Genomic DNA, 10,509 nt, shown 5'->3' with positions numbered 1-10,509 from the left:
AAGAAAACACAAGGCAGAACTTGAACTGGGTTTGGTGTATTGTAGCAAAGTAAAGGACTCTGGGATGGAGGGGAAGGTTCAGGTCCTGGAACATGATGTCAGAGGACCGAGAGGGTATTGAATTGTTGTGTGTAAAACTGAGAAATGTTATACATGTAAAAGCTACGCAGGGAGTTGGGCGGTAGTGCAGCGGGTTAAGTGCACATGGCGCAAAGCGCCAAGGACCAGCGTAAGGATCCCGGTTTGAGCCCCTGGCTCCCCACCTGTAGGGGGGTCACTTCACAAGCGGTGAAGCAGGTCTGCAGGTGTCTATCTTTCTCTCCCCATCTCTGTCTTCCCCTCCTCTCTCCATTTCTCTCTGTCCTACAACAACATCAATAACAACAATAATAACTACAATAAAAAAGCTACTGTATGTTTTGTTACTGTATTTGACTACTGACTATAAACCATTAATCCCCACAACAGATAAGTGTGTGTGTGTGTGTGTGTGTGTGTGTGTGTGTGTGTGTGTGTGTGTGTGTGTGTGTGTGTGTGAAATCAGTGAAATAGAACTGTTTTGGGGTGCTGGGAAAGGGGAAATGGTGGATTTGCCTGTGGAGCTACTACCTTGTGATTGGATCATTCCATGGGCAGCTGGATCCCTGGATGGCCAAGGAGAGGCTTGGGCTACAAAGAGTGATTTAGAGATTGCCTGGAAGTTTGTGTCTGGGCCCAGAAGAGAAGAGAGAGAGTGTGTGGGGGGGGGTAGAGCATAAGAGAGAAAGAGGAATAAGAAGAAGGAGGAGGGAGGGATGGAAAGGAAAAAAGGAAAACAAAGATGAAGAGAAGAGGAAAGGGGGCTGGGTGGTGGCACACCTGATTAAGCACACTTGTTACAATGCACGACGTTCAAGTTCCTGGTCCCCACCTGTAGAGGGAATGCTTTGTGACTAATGAAGCAGTGTTGCAAGTGTCTCTCTGTCTCTCTATCTCTCTCTATCACCCCATTCCCTCTAGCTTTCTGGCTGTTACTATCCAATAAATAAAGATAAATTTTTTATTTTATTTATTTATTTATTCCCTTTTGTTGCCCTTGTTGTTTTATTGTTGTAGTTATTGTTGTTCTTGTTATTGATGTCATTGTTGTTGGATAGGACAGAGAGAAATCAAGAGAGGAGAGGAAGACAGAGACAGGGAGAGAAAGATAGACACCTGCAGATGGCTTATGAAGCAATTCCCCTGCAGGTGAGGAGCCAGGGGCTCGAACTGGGGTCCTTGCACTTTGTGCCATGTGCGCTTAACCTGCTGCACTACCGCCTGACTCCCAATAAAGGAAATTTTTAAAAAGAGAGAGAGAAGGGGAAGGTACCCCACTAGGGAAAGACAGAAACAGGCCGGGGGTAAGGACTGACCTGTCAATGGCCATGTCCAGCACAGAAGCAATTACAGAAAACAGAACTTTCACCTTCTGCACCCCAAAAAAGAATTTTGGTCCATACTCCCAGAGGGGAAAATGACCAGAGGGCTTTGAACTTCAATTCCACCAGGACTTGTTAAGCGCACATAGCTCAAAGCACAAGGACCAGCACAAGGATCCCGGTTCAAGTCCCAGGATCCCCACCTACTGGGGGGGGTCCCTTCACAAGGTCTGCAGGTGTCTATCTTTCTCTCCCTGTTTCTGTCTTCCCCTCCTCTTTTCATTTCTCTCTGTCCTATCCAAAGACAGCAACAGGGGCAACAAAAATGGGGGGAAAATGGTCTAGAGGAGCACTAGATTCACAGCGCAGGCACAGAGCCCCAGCAACAACACTGGAGGCAAAAAAAAGTAGTAGTAGGTGTGACTTAGAAAGGAAGACAGAACACCACTACCTGGCCCTGTGAAAGGACTTCTTTACCATAACTTTCCCATAAGATAGTCAGATTCCTAGTATAATGTCTGAGAGCTAGGTATATAACTGAGTAGGTATACGAAAAAGTCATAATGACCCTTTTAGCCTGTCTGGTATTGTTTCCGTCATTTGCAACTTACAGAAGACCCAAAAGACCAAGGAAAGGGAAATAAACTCTAATTCAGGATGAGAGTACCCTCAAAGATTCTGGGGTCATAATTTCCCCACTGTAGACCCAATGTGGTTCTAAAACATAAGAGGGGTCTAAAAAAACAGCATAGTGGTTATGCAAATGACTAGCCTTCCTAAGGCTCTGAGCTTCCTGATTCAATCAACAACAACACCAAAAGCCAGGGGGAAGCAAATAAATAAAATTAGAAGTAAGAAAAAAAAAAAAGAAAGAAAGAAATGAAGGAAGGCAGAACCATTGAAAAAATTAAGTAAAATTATATATAGATATAGATAGTTATAGAATCAGTCCTTATCAGTGACCTTGGGAGAATTACTACATTTTCCAGTGGAAGGGATGGGACACAGAACTCTGAGAAATGTATGGAATTATACCCTTATTATTTTACAATTTTAAAATCAATATTAAATCACTAAGAAAAATTAATTTTTAAAAAAGTGCATGAAGGGGAGGGGAGGGTATAGAAGAGATGCAGAAAATCACAGAGATAGCCCTGAAGTACAAGAGAGTACGGAGAGAGGGTTTATACGCATAGGGATGAGAGGAGTGAGAGCCAGTCACACGAAGTCCTCAGAGGCCTTCCTTGCAGAAGCACCTTAGGTCAAGAGTCCAGAGCAGGGGTGTCCAAAGCTGGATGCCCTGCTCCTCCTCACCACCTGACCTCTCTGTGCTGAATGGCCACAACTCCATCCTGAGACCAGTGTGATATCCCCACTGGACAGGCACAAAGGCTGAGGGTTGGCAAAGCTAGGAGACATCTCTCAAGGTTGCAGTTTGTCAGGGATCCCAAGCATGCTTTTTGAGAGCCAAGGTCCCCAGACTAAGGTTCAAGAGGTTCAAGTTGGAACCAAATGCCTACCAATGCTCCCTCTGCATGAGTACATCTGAGGCAGTTAGCATGAAGGAAGGAGCACAACTAATTGCCTGTACAAATTAACTCTAATGTGGTTGGCATCGACGTACTTATCTGTCTTTAATTACATTAATCAATTAATGAAGGAGACGGTTTCCTCCTATTATGATTTCCAAGGCACATACATATGTTCTCAGGAGTCCAGCTGGAGCTGGAGCTTCTTGTCTGCCCCTGGCTTCCATGGATGGTAGAGTAGGCACCTATAAGTAGAACTGCCCCCAAACATCCTCCATCATGAAGCTGGACTGCAAGAGGAAAGAGGCAAGGAAACAAAAGTGACAATCACAAAAGAAGTAACCAGTGAAGTTCAAACTCCATTCAAGGCCCCTCTCCAGTGCTGTTCAATAGTTGTCTTTACTCATGCTAATCAGCCTGGCCTGTCTTTCTATAAGCTACCCATACAGTCACCAGCCTCCACACCTACATAAGTCTGATGCCCTCCATCAGGAAGGCCAGCTCCCCCTCAGTAAGGGGTTCAGGAAAGGCTAGCAGGCTTCAGTCATCACCTCCCCAGCACCCTGGAGTAAGCTTGCTTATTGTCTCCTTATTGAAAAGACTATTGGAAAAGAGGGGTACATTTCCACACAATGCCTGTCCCCAGAGCTCCATATCCAATTCCCTCCCTTGATAGCTTCCCTATTCTTTAACCCTCTGGGAGTATGGACCCAGATTAGTATGGGTGCCGAAGGTGGAAGGTTTTTGTTCATTTTCTTAACTCAACAAATATTGACAACACCTGCTATCATTTGGGACATACAGATATTATCTAGAGCTTTAAATACATAGAAGAATGGTTCTTAGTTCATTTGATTCACTGAGGGAGCTTTTAAAAATCCAGTGCTGTCAAACACTAGTTCAAACATATTCACCCCTATGTTCATAGCTACATTATTCACAGTAGCCAAAGAGTGGAAACAGCCTAACTGCTCATCAACAGATGACTGGCTAAAGATGTTATGGGTTAAGTTGTGGGCCCCTAGGAACATGCCTAAAATGGACTTCCTAGCTTCCGTCCACCCTAAGGTCCCTAATCTCATCTGCTCTCTTCCTACTTTTTGGTTCCTGCTCATTAACCATTTTGTCTCACTTTATAGTCTGCCACCATCCAAACACCAAGTTGCGGAAGCTAACATGATTCCATCCTGACTCCTCTGGGCAGATGACCTCACCAATGTATCCTGGAACCTCAGCTCTTCAGAGCCCTACCCCACTAGGGAAAAATAGAAATAGGCTGGAGATATGGATCAACCTGCCAACACCTAGCAGAGAAGCTAGAACTCCTACCTTCTGCACCCCAAAAAATAATAAGTATGGATCAAAAAATAATTTTGATCCATACTCCCAGTGGGGGGAGAAGTGATAGGAGAAAGAAGATAAGAAGGCTCTGAACTCCAACTCTGCTGGGACCCAGAGAAAGAGGAGGGAAAAGGGAGGAACACTTGAATGTAGTCATGGGTTTTGTGAGACTTGGAGTGGAAGAGAGGACAGGACCTGGAAGGAAAGGGGGACATTGGTGACTGCACAGTGGTGCACAGGGTTAAACACACATAGTGAGAAGCACAAGGACCTGCGCAAGGATCCCCGTTTTAGTCCCCCTTTCCCCCCTCCTGCCCCCCCCCCCGCACAAGTGTTGCTTTGCAAGTGGTGAAGCAGGTCTACAGGTGTCTTTCTCTCTCCCTCTCAATCTTCCTCAATTTCTCTCTGTCCTATTCAAAAAGAAAAAGGGGGAAATTATGTACAAATGTAGACAGATAGTTGTAGAGATGACAGTTAACTCATGTCTGCAACCTTAGGAGAACTGCTATGGCTTGCAATGGAGTGACTGAGGATTCAAATCTCCGGAAGTGAGAACTTTATGGAATTATACCCCTGTTGAGATGTAATTTTGTAGATCAATCACTAATAAAACTTTATTTAAAAGATGTTATATATATATAATATATATATATATATTCCATGGAATACTATACTGCAATCAACAAAGATGGTATTGTGTCCCTTGGTACAAAATAGATAGAACTGGAGGTGACTGTGCTTAGAAAAATAAGTAAAGAGATGAAAGAACTACCTGATGGCTTCACTCATATATGGAATCTAGAGAACTGATATGTATGAACTTGAAAAAAAAAACAGAAGCAAGCAAACTGTTTCTAAGACTTGTGGGAACTATGGTGGTTATCTTTGAGAGGTGAATGGGTGAAAACAGAACTTTGGAGTTGAGTGTCTTGTGGAACTATACACTGTAATGTTACAATCTTGTAACCCACTATTAATCACAAATTAACATTAAAATGATAAAATTAATTTTAAGAATAAAAAAGAAAAAAATAGCATAATGGCTATGCAAAATGACTTTTAGGTCTGAGGCATCAAAGGTCCTAGGTTCATTCTTCAGAACCACCATAAGCCAGAACTGAGCAATGTTCTGGAAATAAATAAATAAATAAATAAATAAATAAACAAACTGGTTTGGGGGGGTGAGCAACATGTTACAATGCAAAAGGACCCAGGTTAGAGCCCCTGACCCCCACTTGCAAGGGGAAAGCTTTGCAAGTGGTGAAGCAGGGCTGCAGGTGTCTCTCTATCTCCTCGTTCCTTCTCAATTTCTGGCTGTTTCTATCCAATAAATAAAGATAATTTAAAATTTTTTAAGTAAAATTAGCTTCTACTTGTCAAAATGTAGTATGTGCAGAGAACTGTATCTGATATTGATGATCTGTGTAATCTTCAGAACAACCCAACATTTACTATATTTCTTTGAGATATATGACTAGGAGAAGCTGAGGACTTTCTTTCCATCTGTTAAAAAGTCTTCTTTCAGGGAGTCGGGCGATAGCACACCTCATCACAGACCCCTGCAAGCGTCAACCCGGCTTTGACCTAGCACGTTATGATTGGGCCCTCCTCAATCGCTATCGAACAGGCCATGGCCGGTGCGCCGCTATGTTCCATCGCTGGGGAGCCAGAGACGACCCGAACTGCCCCTGCGGCTACAGACAATGACCCACATAGTCAACGACTGCCACCTCTCCAGATTCAAAGGAGGTCTCGAAACTTTACATCAGGTTCAACCTGACGCTGTTGACTGGCTACGGAAGAAGGGCAAACGCTAGAAGAAGAACAGCAGTTTAAGCATACATGGTGCAAAGCGCAAGGACCAGAATAAGGATCCTGGTTTGAGCCCCTGGCTCCCTACCTGCAGGGGGGGGGGGGTCACTTCACAATTGGTGAAGCAGATCTGCAGGTATCTATCTTTCTCTCCCCCTCTCTGTCTTCCCCTCTTCTCTCCATTTCTCTCTGTCCTATATATCAATGATGACATCAATAACAACAACAATAACTACAACAATTAAAAAAAACAAGAGCAACAAAAAGAAAATAACTATTTTAAAAAATTGTTTTTAAAAAAAGTCTTCTCTCAGACAGGCTGGGAATATGGATCAACCTGCCAATGCTCATGTTCAGTGGGGAAGCAATTACAGAAGCCAGACCTTCCACCTTCTAAGCACCCCATAGTACCCTGAATCTATACTCCCAGAAGGATAAAGAATAGATAAGATATCAGGGGAGGGGATGGGATATGAAGTTTTGATGGTGGGAATTGTGTGGAGTTGTACCCCTCTTATCCTATGGTTTTTGTCAGTGTTTCCTTGTTATAAATAAAAATGTATAAAATATAAAATAAAATGGCAAAAAAAATCTTCTCTTTTCTGCTGAATATGGGCCCCAGATCATATCAATGAGGTTTACAGTCAACAATATTTATACACTTTTCTCATATTTGGGGGCTACTCTCTTCCCTAATCCGGCTTTCTAGCCCTTTTTCCAGCCATGACATCATCTCCCCAGACAATAACTTGGGTCCACCTGCATATCAGATGTCAGGCTCAGGAAAAAACTAGTAAAGTCATGGGCCCTTTGGTCTATACCTAAAATAGACCTACAGGGAGTTGGGCAGTAGCACAGCAGGTTAAGCACAGGTGGCACAAAGAGCAAGGAGTAAGTATCCTGGTTCGAGCCCCCGGCTCCCCACCTGCAGGGGAGTCGCTTCGCAGACAGTGAAGCAGGTCTGCAGGTGTCTCTCTTTCTCTCCTCCTCTCTGTTTTCCCTCCTCTCTCAATTTCTCTGTCCTATCCAACAACAATGACATCAATAACAACAACAATAATAACTACAACAATAAAACAAGGGTAACAAAAGGAAATATTTTTTTTTAAATCTAAAAAAAAAAAATAGACCTACTAACTATTTCCAAACTAGAGACCCCAAATATTCATTTGCAGTATTCTGGTCTTTAGGTTTGTGATTACTCAACAATTTGTTTGACTTTATATGTTAACTCTTTTTTCAGCCAACAGGTTCCAGATGCTACCATGATGCCAATCAGACTTCCCAGGGCAGACAACCCCACCAATGTGTCCTGGAGCTCTGATTCCCCAGATCCCTGTCCCACTAGGGAAAGAGAGAGACAGGCTGGGAGTATAGATCAACCTGTCAAAGCCCATGTTCACCAGGGAAGCAATTACAGAAGCCAGACCTTCCACCTGCATCCCACAACGACCCTGGGTCCATGCTCCTGGAGGGTTATAGAATAGAAAAGCTATCAGGAGAGGGGATGGGATACAGAGTTCTGGTGGTGGGGGCTGTGTGAAATTGTACCCCTCTTATCCTATGTTCTTGTCAGTGTCTCCATTTTATAAATAAAAATGTTGTAGGGTCGGGCGGTAGCACAGCGGGTTAAGCGCACAAAGTACAAAGCATAAAGACCAGTAAGGATCCCGGTTCAAGCCCTCGCTCCCCACTTGCAGGGGAGTTGCTTCACAGATGGTGAAGCAAGTCTGCAAGTGTCTGTCTTTCTCTCCCCCTTTCTGTCTTCCCCTCCTATCTCCATTTCTCTCTGTCCTATGCAACAATGACGACATCAACAATAACAACAACAACAATAATAACTATAGCAGCAATAAAAAACAAGGGCAACAAAAAGGAAAATAAATAATTTTTAAAAATTAATTTTTTTTAAAGTTTCCTCCCATTCTAAGGGGTATATGCACCCCTATGTTCATAGCCGCATTACTCACAATGGCCAAAGAGTGGAAGCAGCCTAAATGCCCATTGACAGATGACTGGCTAAAGAAGTTATGGGATATATACTCCATGGAATACTATTTTGCAATCAAAATGACAATTTTGTGTCCTTTGAGACAAAATGAATAGAACTAGAGGTGATTATGCTTAGTGAAATAAGTGAAAAGATAAAAGACAACTACTGGGTGTGGTCCAGGAGATGGTGCAGTGGATAAAGCATTGGACTCTCAGGCATGAGGTCCTGAATTCAATCCCTGGCAGCACATGTACCAGAATGAAGTCTGATTCTTTCTTTCTCCTCCTATAGTTCTCATTAATAAATAAATAAAATAAAATAAGACAACTACTAGATGGTTTCACACACATGTGGAACCTAGAGAACTGATACACATGAACTTGCAAAAAAAAATAATAATAAACCAACTGTTTCTAAGGCTTTGTGAGAACTATGGTGGTTATCATTGGTGGGGAATATGGTGGGGAACTATACCCTGTAATCCTACAATCTTGTTGCCTACTTGTAGTGACAAATTAAAAAATTAAATTGAAAAGGTATTCTCCCTACCTGATTTGTTCTACCATTTCAAATTATAGCAAGTTGGGCTAATCAGGTACCTGTCACATTTATGCAACCTTTGTTGTGGTATTCTCCTTCAGTCATAGGTTTTCCTGCCCAGATTCCTGTTTTTTGTTTGTTTTGTTTTGTTTTGTTTTTTGCCTTCAGGGTTATTGCTGGAGCTTATTGCCTGCACTATGAATCCTCTGCTCCTGGAGGCTATTTTTTCCCTTTTGTTGCCCTTGTTGTTTATCATTGTTGTTGTTGCTATTTTTGTTGTTATTGCTGTCATTGTTGCAGGCTATTTTTTCCTGGAGGCTATTTTTTCCCTTTTGTTGCCCTTGTTGTTTATCATTGTAGTTGTTGCTATTTTTGTTGTTATTGCTGTCGTTGTTGGATAGGACAGAGAGAAGTCAAGAGAGGAGGGGAAGACAGAGAGGGAGAAAGATAGACATGTGCAGACCTGCTTCACTGCTTGTGAAGCGACATTCTCCCTGCGGGTAGGGAGCCAGGGGCTTAAACTGGGATCTTTATGCTGGTCCTTGCACTTATACACCATGTGCACTTAACTCACTGCGCTACCACCCTGCCCCTTCCTGTTTCTGTTTGTTTTCTGTTTGTTTGTTTGTTTTTAAATATTTATTTATTTATTTATTTTTGCCCTTGTTGTTTTATTGTTGTAGTCATTATTGTTGTTGTTATTGATGCCTTCGTTGTTGAATAGGACAGAGAGAAATGGAGAGAGGAGGGGGAGACAGGGAGAGAGAAAGATAGACACCTGCAGACCTGCTTCACCGCTTGTAAAGCGACTCCCCCGCAGGTGGGGAGCCAGGGGCTTGAACCGAGACCCTTATGCCGGTCCTTGTGCTTTGCGCCACCTGCGCTTAACCACTGCGCTACCGCCCGACTCCCTGTTTGTTTTTTTTTTAACTGGGTCCAGGGAGGCACCTCAGCAGTAGAGCATCTGCCTTGTGTGTATGAGGCCCTAGGTTCCATCCCCACCACCACATAAGAGAACCAGACAAAATAAGTAGAACTTTCATAAATGGAGAAGCCCCTCTCTCCCTCTCTCTCTCTCTCTCTCTCCCTCTCCTTCTCTTTCTCTCTCTCTCCCTCCCTCCCTCTCTCTCTCTCTCTCTCTCTCTCTCTCTCGTGTGTGTATATGTGTGTGTGTGCTAGTGTGCGTGTATGTGTGTGTAAAAATTGAGCTAACACAGCAATAGGCCTCATGCATGATACACTGAGTTCAATCTCCAGCACTACATTAATAAATAAATCATAAAACTAGTGTTCGCAAAAGACAAGCTTATGAATGTTTAAACTGCTTAAAATCACCCATTAACCATCCTACCATAGGCCATGGAAATTGTGCAGCTCTGTTGAATTAAAGAGATTCACAGACACACAAGCTTTCTCACAGGAATGAAACTTAGATGGAAAGTGGAGTTCACAGGTACAGCTAGCTTAATGTTCATATTGCCTGGAAAAATAGAGCTCAAACCGAAAAGAGTGTCACTTAGATAGTAATTCTCCAACATGTTTGGAAGCCTATGATTCATATCCAAAGGTGTTTTAATGAGTCAGTTCACAAATGCATTCTATGAGGTCAGTGTGGTGTCCCTGGAAATGTACTACAGGTAGAGATTATTCAAAAACAAGGTGCTTCTCCTACAAAAACACTGGTACAAAGGACATGTTCAACCCTATGTTCATAGCTGCATTATTCACTATAGCCAAGGAATAGAGGCAACCTAAATGCCCATCAATAGATGACTAGATAAAGAAGTTATGGGACAGATACTTCAAATGGAATCTTGCAGGGTTTTTGTTGTTGTTGTTGTTGTTGTTTTGTTTTGTTTTGTTTTATGTTTGTTTTTTTGTTTGAATTTTTCAG

This window comes from Erinaceus europaeus, unplaced genomic scaffold (genome assembly GCF_950295315.1).
Source record: "Erinaceus europaeus unplaced genomic scaffold, mEriEur2.1 scaffold_206, whole genome shotgun sequence".
Classification (NCBI taxonomy): Eukaryota; Metazoa; Chordata; class Mammalia; order Eulipotyphla; family Erinaceidae; genus Erinaceus; species Erinaceus europaeus.
This window is presented reverse-complemented; position numbering follows the sequence as displayed.